The sequence below is a fragment of the Suncus etruscus genome, chromosome 13, assembly GCF_024139225.1.
Source record: "Suncus etruscus isolate mSunEtr1 chromosome 13, mSunEtr1.pri.cur, whole genome shotgun sequence".
NCBI lineage: Eukaryota > Metazoa > Chordata > Mammalia > Eulipotyphla > Soricidae > Suncus > Suncus etruscus.
The window spans coordinates 17,531,972-17,546,435 of NC_064860.1; the positions used below are offsets into that span (position 1 = coordinate 17,531,972).

The following is a 14,464-nucleotide window of genomic DNA, read 5'->3' on the forward strand; positions in this document are numbered from 1 at the left end:
CCTGCTCTCTGAGTGCTAAGATCTTCATCTTGTGGGATCCTTTGCCAATCTCTGCTCTCCAAGGGATCACCCCAATTGGCTCATGTACCCCTGGTGGGGAGGCGTCTGAAGGCTCCTGCTTCTTCTCTTCAGTCTCCAAAATCTTTAGAGCCAACTATCGAATAACTATGATCAGTAGCTAGTGAAATAAAACAAGTGGATCTATTCGTTTCTTCAAACTTTAGACCACTAGCTTAATCTTTGTGATTAAGCAAATATATTTATCGTGTTCTATTTCATTTTATTTTAGGAAAGCCTTAGGCTAGCTTGCAAAGATAAATTTTTTAGAGTATGAAGAACCAGGTCTTGAAACGGTGAGCCTACACATTTTTTTCTTTTCTTTTTTCAGGGAAGAGTGCGAACGCAGTCCCCCACTACCACAAATTATGCAGTCGAGTTTCCCACATTTGGGGAAATCGCAGGGGTCAGCACATCTGGAGTGCAATGGATAAGCCTCACCCTGGGAAAACCACCTTCGTGATCATGGTATCTCCCCTGCCAGGTAAGTATGAGCCTGCACATTTTAACCCTGGTAGAAAACTTTCCATGAACATGTAAATCTTTGTGGATAAGATTCAGTTGGCTTTCTGCAGGGTTCACGGGAAAGAGTTATCCCATTAAAGTAATCAGGGGCTTATCCTCTGAGAGTATTGTATTTATGTTAGATTAAAAATCTGCAAAATTAACACTACCAGATATCCAGGCCTGGCCGGGAATGAGCTAAGATATTTTCATCTTTGGAATTTGCACTTAAGTTAAAATTGTGTAGTTTGTGAACTGTGATAAATAATAAAAACATCAATTTTGACCATAGGTGTTTTTTTTTTTTTTTTTTTTTGAGTTAGGTTTAGGTATTTCCATTTTGGGGATCTGTTGTGAGGGAAAAAAAATCACTATATTATTATTTCAGAGCCACTGATCTTCTTATTTGCCTCTTCTTCTATTTATATTTTTTGATGTGTGTGTTTGGGGGTCATATCTGACTGTACTTAGGACTTACTCCTTTTCTGTGCTCAGGGATCACTCTTAGAGGGAATCAGGGAACCATATGTAGTGCTGGAGATTGAATGCAATGTGGTCTTTTGCAAGGCAATGCCCTACCCACTGCACTATCTCTCTAGACAAACATTGTTCTTTTTGGTTTTGTTTTGTTTTGTTTTTTTTGGGTCACACCTGGCAGCACTCAGGGGTTACTCCTGGCTCTAGGCTCAGAAATCGCTCCTGGCAGGCTCAGGGGACCATATGGGATGCCCAGATTTGAACTATCATCCTTCTGCATGCAAGGCAAACATCTTACCTTCATGCTATCTCTCCAGCCCCCAAACATTGTTCTTTTGAAAGGTTCTGATCTGGCTGAAGCTGACAGATGAGATACTGAGTAATGTATATTGATTCACACTTAACAATCAGAGGAATTTCAGAAATATAATAAAAATTCTTCTTGTGCTATAAAAAGCTTTTATAATTTGTTCCATTCACTGTAATAACTTTAGCAAAGCATTTCATCCTTTGTCCTCATTTGGATTTTCTGATCTCTGAAAAGTACAAGTTGTTTTGTGTGTGTGTGTAAAAGATTATTTTAAAGCACCCCCCCAAAATATCTCTAATTTCTGATTGGAACCTCCAAACCCTTTTCCCTTGCCTTGTCTTATGCTTTGATTCCACCTGCATATAATTCAGGCCCTTTCTGAATTATATCCTTTTATAATAAATAAATAACCCTGATGGGTGTATATGGTGGAGAGAAACTAAATCAACTGTAGTTGACAATTGTTGAAGAAAAGAGATTGAGAGGTACATGTGGGCTCATTGTCCAACTCTATTTTTACATGCATGTAAAGTTCATGTGTTCTTTTTAAAGATGGAGTAGGATCTGGGGCCATAGAGTCTTTCTACTTTCCCCAAGAGTTTATCCTCTGAGTACATTTTTTTTTCAAACAATATAGGGCAGAGGATTAGTATCTTCAGTATCTAAGGTTTTATCTAAGGTCTGTCTCCTTATCACAAGGACTCCTGAACAGAAAGGACTCCTGATTTCTGGAAGTATCCCCAGGACTTAAGAGTTGAATTATTTTCCTCAGTTTCTATAAACTTTTCTGGAAGGATGGGAAATGTTATTTAGCCTCAGCAATCCTGGGGTCATGGTAGGAATTGAGGCCCACCATTGAGGATAAGATAATGGCAGAGCAAGAAATAACAAGTTTTTTTTTTTTTTGCCTCCAGGTGTGCTTTGAACAACTCCAGTCAGCTGGTACTGACTGACTGGGCTAGATTTTCATGAATTATTTTGGAAATTATGTTTGCAACATCTCCTTTCTTTGCAATCTTTAAGCAAAGTAAATATATCTAACTTGATATCATTTCTCAAGAAAAAATGTGAGTTTTAGTATCTTGTCTATATTATACCAACAAAGGTTATGTCTATTGATGTGAAGATTCCTATACCAGTCATTAAAATGGTGAATCTTTTTAAATAGTTTTATTGGTCATTTGTCTCAATAAGAGATAAGAATTTCCCAGGTTATCTTTGCCTTTGTCTTGTGACTTTCTCAGGTACTCCATGTTTTTTTGTTTTGTTTTGTTTTTGCATGTTTTTTGCTTCTATAATAATTGAACCAAAGTAAATTCTAATCATTTTCTTCCACTAAAAATGCTCACATTTGCCTAATATTCAATGAAATTTAATGTTTTTTAAGAATTCCACTCTAGGGACCAGAAAGTTCTTAATAGGGGTTACATATTTGCTTGGCTCATAGACAACCCTGATTCAACAACTGGCACCACATATGGTCCCCTGAGCACCACCAGAAATGATGTGACCCATATCTCCTCCCCAATTTCTAAGTAAATTAAAAACTTAAAAAAAAATCAGTCTATTCTAGGCAGCTTGAAAGGAAGTGAATACGCTGGAAACTTTGCAAGAATATAAAAATTGATTTTGTTTGACCTTCCCAAATCTAATATTGGTTAGTAGAGTCAAAGTATTGTTTGAGCTAAGAAGATATTTTAAGCCTTTGGAGGTAATTCTAGCTCACTTTACACAATGAAAATTACTGGGGGAGGGCAAAAAAAAAAAAAAAAAAAAAAAAAAAAAAGAAAGAAAATTACTGAGATCATCCCATAAGCAAAGAGACTTATTGGCTATCTTCTGCCTCTGTATTGAAAACTCAATTTGCTTTTGATTTTTAGAGAATAAAATGCTGTGGCTCAGGGCTGATATAAAGATGTATGAGCACATTCAAGGTCTACAAGTTAGTGAATCTAAAAACTTCAGCAGAACAAGGCAGTTGCTTTCATTCTCTGCTACAGTTCATGCAAAACATACACCCAAGAGACTTAAGCCTTCGAATTATGTGATAGACAGTGTCAGTTTCTATTACAGAAAAAAAAAGAGAGAAAAGTCAGCTATGGAATGATCCAGTTCAAGAATTCAGTTAATATGCATTTGGGAAATCAAAATATCCTTCTCAAATTCAAAGAAAATAATTACTGTTAAGCCCATTTTGTAGAAGTCTGCTTTCAATAATACTTTCTTTAGAGAATGATAACTTAAAAAACTTGGGGGGGGGAATAGATTCTGCCTCAAGTCAAATATTCTCTATGCACTGGACTGATTAGATAGAACTGGAGAAAAGGGGGGGACTTTGTTTTTATTTTTAAAAAAACTAGTAAATGAGGACTAGATGATAGGTGAAATGCACCTAACAGTTTAGTTCTGTTGAAAGAATAAAATATTTATAAGCATAACTTTCTTCTTTGTGTAAATTATCCTCGTTATGAAAATCAGCTAACATATAGAAAAGAATCATATAAAACTGTTTTCATGTGCTTTCTCTCTTTAAATTTTGACATGCCCTAACCCTTGCTCTCAAACATAGAATCTTTTCCATCTTAAAGGAGAGACAGAGACCACTTTGAAGGCTGAGAGTGGTTTTAAACCCTTATCTTGTGGTTTGAGGAAAGTCAGGGGGAAAAGGTAAGGGGTGTCTAAGAGAAGAAAGAATTCCTTTCTAACAACCTTTAAAAAGTCAAATTCTTAGAAATATTTAACCTTTGTAAACTTGGCCCCACGTATTTGCCAAGTGCTCAAGGAAAGAATAAGGGAGACTTGTACTGAGTGGTTTTACAGATGGCAAGAAGAAAGCTCAGATTGCTCCAGGAAAGGAACAAAGCATTGCTCAGAGGCTGGCGGGGAAGCAGGTCCTCACTGTGGAGACCTGAAGCTGCAGAGCCCTTGACCTTCAGTTTAGCTGTGGGAAACGTAAAATCAATGACATCCTACACTTCTCACTTTAATTCCAGTTGGCTCAAGTGAGTGAACTCGGAGTACTGGGTCATCTGTACTCTTATTGCTGATGAGAAATTTTGAACAGAGTAACTTCAATATAAAAGCCTGCTTATCTATTAAAGGGATTGCCTGAGAAAATGAAAAAGTCCAGAGATCTTTGAAATAGTAAGTTACTACGGACATTATTTTTCAGAGCTTTGAGGAGTAGGTAAATTGGTACACAAACTTTCTGGTACATGATGCACAATTGGAAATATTGTTGATATCATGGTGCATGTATACATAAACATGGAAACAGAAGTTACTGAAGCATTGGTTTCAGGAAAACATATTTTTCTTACTAGGAAGGATGCATTCTCACATTTCCCTTTCCACTCATATTCTATTATTAATTTTTTATTTTTATTTTATTTTATTTTATTTTTTGTTTTTGGGTCACAACTGGTAGCACTGCTTAGGGGTTACTTCTGGCTCTAAGCTCAGAAATCGCTCCTGGCAGGCTCGGGGGACTATATGGGATGCCGAGATTCAAACCACCATCATTCTGCATGCAAGACAAACACCCTACCTCCATGCTATCTCTCCGGCCCCTATTACTAATATTTTTTAAATTCTGGCAAATAGCCTATTCAAGTAATCTTACCACCAATGAAAGAACTGAAGATTCAGAGTGTAAAATATTAAATAATAACAAACTAGTTTAGCTATTGCTTGAATCTGAAAAAATATATAACTTTTAAAACTTTGCTTAAAGCCAAAAAGTTTAATAGAATTCAGAAGTTACAAATGTATAATTTATTTGACTTAATATAAAACTTCACATTTTGGGGAACATTTCTTGATAATCAGCATTTGTTTCATACTGGTGCAAGAAAACTTGGCATTAAAATCTTAAAAAAGCTTCCTTTGCATTAAAATAAATTAGAGCAATATTTTTTTTTGGGGGGGGTCATACCCGGCGTTGCTCAGGGGTTACTCCTGGCTGTCTGCTCAGAAATAGCTCCTGGCAGGCATGGGGACTATATGGGACACCGGGATTCGAACCAACCACCTTTGGTCCTGGATTGGCTGCTTGCAAGGCAAATACCGCTTTGCTATCTCTCCGGGCCCAAGAGCAATATTTAATATTGCTTATATTCCTTTATAATTTGAGATATTTTGCAGTAGAAAGGGTGATATCCAGAAGGTCCAAAACTACAGTTGAGGCCTGAAATAAAAGAAGAGACAAAGTGGAATATTACAAGAAGGAATTGGCAATAGTCCAGAGAGTGTAAAACATTCTTAAAAAACTTGCAAAACTCTCGCCATGACAATGTACCCTCACCACTGACTTTTCTTTCCTCAGGACAATGAACCCTTCTGGGAATGTCAGAATTTGGGGTTCTAAAACCTTTTCTAGTCAATAACCCATTCAAGGATGGCAAGGATTCTTTCTGAGTTATTTCATCTATTATAAGTATATTTGTTGAATGTTCACACCATGTCAGGAAGTCTAAAAACAAACTGATGGAGAAACATCCCATCCTCAGCCTGACTCTGCTTCCCTTTTGGAGAGAGAAGATGGTTAAAGACACAAACACAAGGAGACCATCCTTCCAAGTGGTTAGTGCAGTCTTCCTTGGTTTCCCCATTATGGGCGATTCAGTTCCCCAAAGGTCAGTTAGTATTTTTTAATCACACAGCTCCCTTTATCTTTCTCTTCAATTCTCTCTCTCTATTTCTTTTTTTTTTTTTTTTTGGCTTTTGGGTCACACCCGGCAGTGCTCCGGGGGTTACTCCTGGCTCTATGCTCAGAAATCGCTCCTGGTAGGCTCAGGGACTATCTGGGATGCCGGGATTCGAACCACCGACCTTCTGCATGCAAGACAAACACCTTACCTCCATGCTATCTCTCCAACCCCATTTTCTCTTTAATTCTTTTCTCAGTGATATCACCCATCTTATTTCTTGTCATCACTTATCAGGCAGTTTTTATTTATTTATTTTTTGCTTGTTTTTAGTCATCATGATTTACAAAGATTTTACTAACAGTTTTGGGTATTCAAAGTTCCAACTTCAAACCCACCATCAATGTTACTCCATCCATGATGCTATAGTTTCTCTCCTTTCTCACCCTATCTTCTTAGTAAATGAATTAAATTTCTTCTTGTTTTACTTATTGGGGTTGGGGTGATTGGAGAGATAGCACAGGTGGTATGGTGCTTACTTTATAAGTGGTTGATCCCAGCTAGACCACTGGAATTGCATGATTCTCCAGCTGTGGTTATTAGTGATCCCTGGTCACAGAGCCAGAGGTAGGCCTGGAGTACAAATGGGTATGGCCTCACAAAATTTTTTTAAAATTAATTATAGTTTGGTCACATGTTTATGTAGTATTGACTTATGGTTTTGATGTACATAGGCCCCTCACCTCTCTGTCCCTGAAACTTCCAAGATCCTGAACCAGAAACTTTATATTTTCATTAATTCATCTTACTCCTTCTTTCTTCATCCTTCACTCCTTTCCTTCCTTAGCAACCTCATTTCTATACTCCAGAGTCTGGGATTTGCTATCATTTAATGTCTTCTATTCCTTTGCTTATGTCTCCATAGACCACAGATAAATGAGAACATTCAATATTTGTCATTTTCCGCTAACCTACTTTATTTAACAGAAAACCCTCCAATTTTATCCAGGTTTCCTGATACTGTCTTTTCTTATGGCTGCAGAGAATCCCATTGTGTATAAGTCACAGTTGTCAGGCTGTTTAAAAAAAGAAAAGATTAATAGTGGATTGAACTTTTCCTGACTGACCCACAGAAAGAAAACACATTTTGAAGACAACAAGGAAAATTACAAGGTGCCACTTACTGCACCTCCTGAATTGAACCCTAAAATAAAATCAGAACCAAAGACTGATAAGTGACAGAAGCCTAGCAAAAGCTTCCTACCTCACTTCTAAAATTCTTTGAGTTAGAAAGTGACTTTGTTACCTAACCCACTGGAATATTTTCTATGTTTTCTATATGTTTCTAAGGAAACATGGTCCTGATTTTTACTAAGGTTATCAGGAGGAAAATAAGATTCATTTTAGGAATGTTTCCTTAAGTTAGCTTTACTTCAATAGGATCACATACCCCCCACTTCACCCCTACCCAAAGGCTAACATCTGATATAGTTTAGTCCCTAAAAGAAACTTCAACACAAAGTTCTTTGCTTTATGAGGCATTTGTGTAAGTAACGGCCCCAATTACTTAACAGGAGTTCAAACAAATTTAGTGCCAATCTTTTTAGCCTAAGTATTATTCTGTAGACACAAGTCTACAAACCTGCTTGTTTGAAACTTAATCTTTGAAGAAAACACATCAATCCTTTATTTCACAAAAGGAACAAAATATTTGCATTCATAGTAAATTGGAAACGGAAAGGGATGTCATGATTTTCGAACTGAACTTCTTTTTTGACCAAACTCGGGGCATGATAGGGTTTATTAATGTAGTCGAGAAGAGCTTGAGTCAAGTAAGAACTCAGGAATGAGATGTTTTAGCAATTTCTTGCCCAAGATTTATTAAAAGCCTATGGTAGTTATTTTGATATATGTGTGTGGTAGGGATGGAGTTTGCCTCTCAAGTAGTGTTCTAGTGGCTCTGTATTCCCAAGATTGTCTGCCAATCAGACCTATAGTTCAGTGTAATGGTCTAAGGATGTGATGCTGTCTGGGCTCTGCAGTACCTAGGGTACCTGGACTACCCCAGGCAATGCTCTGGAACCATCTATTGCCAAGAGTTGAATGCAGATGCAAGCTAGGCATGTGCCTTGACTGCTGTCTTATCTCCTTGCTCTACTTTGAAAGCTGAATTATCCTCCAAACACTTGTAAATAGAAGCAGTCTCTATGTAATATTACTGAAATTTCCCCCTCAGTTATAACTTGGATGTTCTCTCATGTTGACAGTTCTGTGTGATCGTGTTGCTATTTTATTTGCTTGTTTGTTTGTAGGCCTCACACAGTGGTGCTCCATAGTAATGAAATAATTAAATTTTAATAGTTCACCCCCATGTACCCATACCCATAACACTGTAGTCAGTGTTAGCCCTGATTTGTTCATATAGACTAGTAAGTATTGTTTTAAAATTATTCCTAATATTTCTCTTTATTTCAGGAATAGGGCAGATGACTTTTAAAGGGCTTCCATCTCATTTCTCAACCATCCTCAAACAGAAAAAGGCAGGGAATGGGAAAAGAGTGTTTTACCAAGTGAAGCAGACACTCTGATATGGGAGAGTAAGATGAGATCTTCCTCTAGGTTCATAGGTCAACACTTGAAGTTGGTATCTGATGACAATTGGTAACTTTTGGTCTTTGATTTTCAACCAGAATTTAAACTGTTGTGATTTCTGTGTACACTTAAGCCATTTCAGTCCTCTGATCTAATTAAATAAATCACAAGCCTTCATGATCATCTTGAGTAGTACAATAATATTTCTTCCTTTCAATCATCTATATAATTGCAAACTTGAGCCCAAGTCAAAGCAGACATTGGAGCAGAGTACTCTTTTGATAGAACCCTTGAACTCTGAAAAATCAGTAATGATGACATCTGAATTTGTCACTTGATTTTCCTCTTGAGTCAGGAGATATTTTATAATTTCATTCTTATTTTTTTCCCCAAGTATAGTTTTGGTAAAACTCAGAATATAAAGTGAATTTGTTCAAGCTTCTTAACTTCAAAAGTTATTTTTCCTTCCCTGGTGATTTCTTTTTTTTCTTTTCTTTTTTTTTTTTTTTTTGGTTTTTGGGTCACACCCAGCAGTGCTCAGGGGTTATTCCTGGCTCCAGGCTCAGAAATTGCTCCTGGCAGGCACGAGGGACCATATGGGGCGCCGGGATTCGAACCGATGACCTCCTGCATGAAAGGCAAACGCCTTACCTCCATGCTATCTCTCCAGCCCCCCTGGTGATTTCTTATTAATGATCTCCTAATATTTAGTTTCAATTGATAATGTGGGTGCTTTACAGAAAAACAAACAACTGTAATGTTTTAAATTTGATTTGTATGATTTTTGATTCAAAAATCTATCAAGATGAGAGTCATACAGCATTGCTGTGAATGTTTTGGGATTGGGACACATAGTGAAACAGAATCTGTTATTTTGCAATCAAAGAGAAACCATAATTGATATGAGTTTCTTTCCTTCTTATTAACTATCCCTCTCCAAGTAATAATAACAACATAAGAATGATGATGGGACCAGAGCGGTGGGCATTTGCCTTGTACTCAGCTGACCTAGGACAGACTGCGGTTTGATCTCCCGGCATCTCATATGGTTCTCCAAGCCAGGAGTAACTACTGAGTGCTACTGGGTGTGGCCCCAAAACATAAAAGCAAAAAACCAAACAACCAAACAAACAAAAAAAATGAATGATGAATATTAAAAGGTGACTACTCAGACTGGTAGAGCAATGATGGTGGGTGGTGGTGATGGCTAATAGGGCAGGTACTCATTCCAGAAAATGTGTTTTCCCATATCTTCCAAAAATGGAATTTTTATTTAGTTTCCACTAACATGTTTGCTCCTAGCATAATACCTGCTATGATCATATGGATATCATAGCTAAAAATATACAAATTTGCCTTAATAACTCCAATTTATTCTTATAATTTTCTAAAAAAAAAAACCTAGAGAAGCAGAACTATATTCTGAGGCCTGAAAAGTCCCATTTTTATTTTACATTATCACATGCTAAAGGCAGATTATAAATCAGCATTAAGCAAAGAAATTGGTATACCTAGCAGTTAGCAAACATGTCCAATTCTGCATTAATTATGGGACCAGCTCAGCTCTGAATACTTACTAATTTTAACTTCAATAAGCAAGACCAGTACATTATTTGCTTTGAGTGTTCTTATTGAGGAGATTTTTTATGGAGTCAGTATTGTTTTCGATTTCCTCAAATCCCACTCACATCTTTTACCTATTATAGACAAAAACAATTGAATTATAGAATTTCATATTATTTCCACAGAGAAGGTTAGTTCTTTGATTCTTCCCTCATTTTTTTTATCCCAACAAACATATTTTGATAACATCTATGTGCTTTTATGTTTCTTTCTTTATCTAAGGAAACAATCTCCTGTTAGATAAAAGTTAATACTTCTGAGAGGGTGATCTGTAAACACTGCATGGGTCAACAACTCCATGGGCATAGATAGTTAAAGTCAGCTAAGAGACATTAATTATAGGGTCTCTGATCGCCTGTGCCAAACTCAGGGACAGTAAAACCAGGGCCTCATGAAGTATTTGCCCTTTGTCATCATTTCATTGGGCAACTTTAGACAAGTTGGTTCAATTTGGCTTCATCTGCAAATGGGAAGGTTTGAATTAGATAAATCAACCTCTGGAGATTTTCACTTTGCCCTTCTGGGCATGGAAAAGGATTCTTACCAGAACAGGTTCTTGATGATCTTGTTTATATATTGAAACTTCTCCCTGCCCTCAACTTCCCTTTTGGAGAACTTTTCAGTTCAGTTATTTAAAAAAAGAGTGTTTCTAAAAATAACCCTACTAGATGAGTTACAGGATTCTAAAAACTATAACTGCCCATGACTTTCAATATTCTGTCATTGATCTTATTTTCTCTAGTTGTACTGGATATTCTCCCAAGAGGACATTTTCACAGAGTGGAGAGATGAAAGGAAAGTGTAGGACATAGGACAGTTACCAGTGCACTTCTGGACATTGGTCAGAGGAGGACTCAAAGTATTTGGTATGTGCCTGGACCTGTGTGGCTTTGCAAGAGGTTGCCGAAATGTCCAGCTTTGCCAGTAACCCGGTTTTGCCAAAGGCAAGCACTGGGTTTCACTCAAGAGAGGATTTTGTGGTTGACTCCTCTGAGCAAAAACTATATTTCCCCTGAGATGCTTTTCACAAATAGCTCTATTTAGAAATTCCCTCTAGAAAATGCTCTCTGTAAGAAAGAAGTTTGGGATTCAATAAGTCTATTGGCTACATCTCAGTAAATGAAATGTGATTTCAAAAAATGAGCCCAAGAAAAAGAAATTTTCTGTAAAATCATTTTATCAGATACAAAGTAATTTTAAATACAAAAAATATTATGCCTTTAGTTATTTTTGTTGAACTCCTATTTGGAATCTTCTGAACTTATTCCTGAACAGCTGTTTTCACAATGTCCAAGAAATTGTAAAACACCGAAAAAGTCCTCGAAAATTCAGGAAGTGCAAAATCGCCCAATAACTGATGGAACCTGATCCAAACACAGAGGGTTGTTGACAGAATTTTTGTGATAATGGGGTAAAATTACATCATGGATTAGGAATAAAAATGGAAAAGATTGGCTGCTCTGGAAGACTACTGACTACTTTTCCATTGAGGTTTACCTTCCTCTTCACCACCCAATAAACTTTAGGAACTTGTGATCAGAAGATAGTCAATTGGGTCTCAGAACAGTTATCATAAAAGTAAAGATGAGGGGCCGGCGAGGTGGCGCTAGAGGCAAGGTGTCTGCCTTGTAAGCGCTAGCCAAGGAAAGGACCACGGTTCGATCCCCCGGTGTCCCATATGGTCCGCCCAAGCCAGGGGCAATTTCTGAGCGTGTAGCCAGAAATAACCCCTGAGCATCAAACGGGTGTGACCCGAAAAACCAAAAAAAAAAAAAAAAAAAAAAAAAGTAAAGATGAAAGGAGGCAGTTAGAATCAACTAACCTAGAGTCATTCCTCCCTGTGATGGTGCATGTGAGGAAGCCAATGGGATATCCAGAGGTTAAAGGGAAGTAGACAAACATGCAAAAGGAAACCATAAAGGCTAAATTGCAGGAGAGACTGAGATGCTTACAGACATGCCTCAGTGATCTTGGAAATGCCCTTGTGTAGTGAGTAGCTTCTGGCCAAGAACAAATCTGGATTTCAGATATCTGGGAGGTTGGAGGCCTTGTGTAGTTTTTTTTTTTTTTTCTCCATTTCTAGGGAGAGATCTCTTTGATCTATGTGCTACAGGGAAGTGTGTTGTCTAATTTACATGCGTTTTGGACTTTCCCCTGTTATCTTTAGGACATTGGCTTCTCATTTCACTGGGGTCTGAATGACGATGCCATATGAGTTCTGTTCTGATCTTTTATTTATTTAAAGAAAATGCATCACACTTTGACATAGTTGACCATAATACATTTATTTCCAGATAAGTGAAAGTGAAAATTATTTTAAAAATGTAAAGAAACAAGAAAAAATAAAATGGGAGAGAAAAAGAACAGAAAGAAAAAAAGTACAGTAGCAACATCTTTGTGAAAATTATTGTATCACTAATGAAGTTATTGATACAGTGGCAGAAGGTTTAATAAGCTCTTGTTGTTATATGTCTAGTCTGTTAAATTTGAGTTTCCTTTAGAGGTGATAGCATCAAACAAATGAAGTTGTCAAGAAATTCAAAACTATAATACTACAAACTTTAGGGGCATAAACTGAGCTGCAGGGCCTCCTAGAAGACCTTCTTCAAACATGGACTGCATTTGTGGGTCTGGTTACACCTGCTAAACTTTTCTGAAAGTGTGGCTTTGTTTTATAAATATGATTTCTATTAATTCTCGTCTTTTTGAAAATTCTCTAGGGGGGCTCGGCCACCCTCCAAGTTCTGTGATTTCAAAACTATTAAGCTATAGTCTGTGGGATTTGGCTGGGTGATGGTCCCATCTTAGCTGGAAAAGATTGTGCCTTATTCTTTGGATGGAGCTGCCATCTTAGAGATGTCAATGTGCTCAATGAGTGTCAGTATGAACCCATGCTAATTTCTGTCCATTTCTGACAGAGGGCTGCTTAGTCTGAGCCTGAGTCAATCGATCTTTGACTGACAGCTATATCTGTTATTGCCTCAAGCAACTCAGGGCTCTGCAGCTGGGCACATACACATTGAAGATTGTCATATCTTCTTGGAGACTTGATCTCTATTATATATATATTACACAGAGCATTACCAGGTAAAGTCTTGGAGGTACACAAGCATTGCCAAAGAAGCACCATATCTTTGAGCCCTTGTATTGAATTACTGGCCTTATTGGCCAATACTCTCCAGGAGGATTCCGTGGCCTCCCAAGCATTGCTTGAGAAACTATCATCCACATAAAATGTAAATGGGTGAATAGAAACATGTCATGCTAACATTAATCAAATGAAGATAGGAGATAGGAATAGCTTTATTAATTTTTATAACATATTATAGTATATATTGATATAATATATAATATATAATATATAAATATATATATATATATATATATATATTTCTTGCCAAAATGTTTGGGTAGGCTATGCCTGGGAATGCACAGGTATTATTTTGTCTCTGTGCTCAGGGATCAAGCCTGATGGGGCTTAGGATGTGTATGTATATGGTGCTAAAAATTGAATTAGAGTTGACAGCATGCAAGGAGGGTACATTACCCTGTAGTATCTCTTTAGCCACTGCTTTATTTAAAATTAATAAAGCTACTCCTATCTTCATTTGCTTAATATTAGCATGATGTGTTTCTATTCACCCATTTACATTTTATGTGGATGATGGTCTTTCTAGAAATGCTTGGGAGCCCAAGGGACCCTCCTGGAGAATATTGGCCACTAAGGCCAATAATTCAATGCAAGGGCTCAAAGATATAGTGCTTCTTTGGCAATGCTTGAGCACGTCCAAGATATTACCTGGTAATGCTCTGAGTACTATACAATGCCTGGATTCAAACAAGGGTCAGTAGGATGCAAAGCAAATGCCTTAACATCTGTACTATCTTCTGACCTTTTTGTGCTTGTGGAGTGTGTGTGTGTGTGAGAGAGAGTGGGGGGGAGTGAGAGAGAGGAGAGAGAGGGGGGGGTAAGAAAGAGAGAGAGAGAAAGAGAGAGAGAGGGAGGGAGAGAGAGAAAGAGAAAGAGAGAGAGAGAGAGAGAGAGAGAGAGAGAGAGAGAGAGAGAGAGAGAGAACCCCTTCCTTGGAGATTTCTGTCAATACAGTTTCAAGCTTAGAGATTCTTGCCTCATACATGTCTAGTCTATGAATAAGCCCATCAAAGCCATTCTTCACTTCTCTCATTGTATTGCTTGTCTGTTAAATTTCCCTCTTTATTTTTAAGGATTCCTTCTCTCTGGTTACTTGTTTCATGC

The 14,464-nt window shown here is 37.4% G+C and overlaps 1 non-coding gene across 1 annotated transcript; it reads right to left on the bottom strand.

Annotated features, from left to right (window-relative positions):
- Positions 1-385: 385 nt before the first annotated feature.
- Positions 386-549, bottom strand: LOC126026602 (U1 spliceosomal RNA). Its single transcript, XR_007501825.1, has one exon. It is a non-coding gene; the product is annotated as a U1 spliceosomal RNA (small nuclear RNA).
- Between the last annotated feature and the right edge of the window lie 13,915 nt (positions 550-14,464).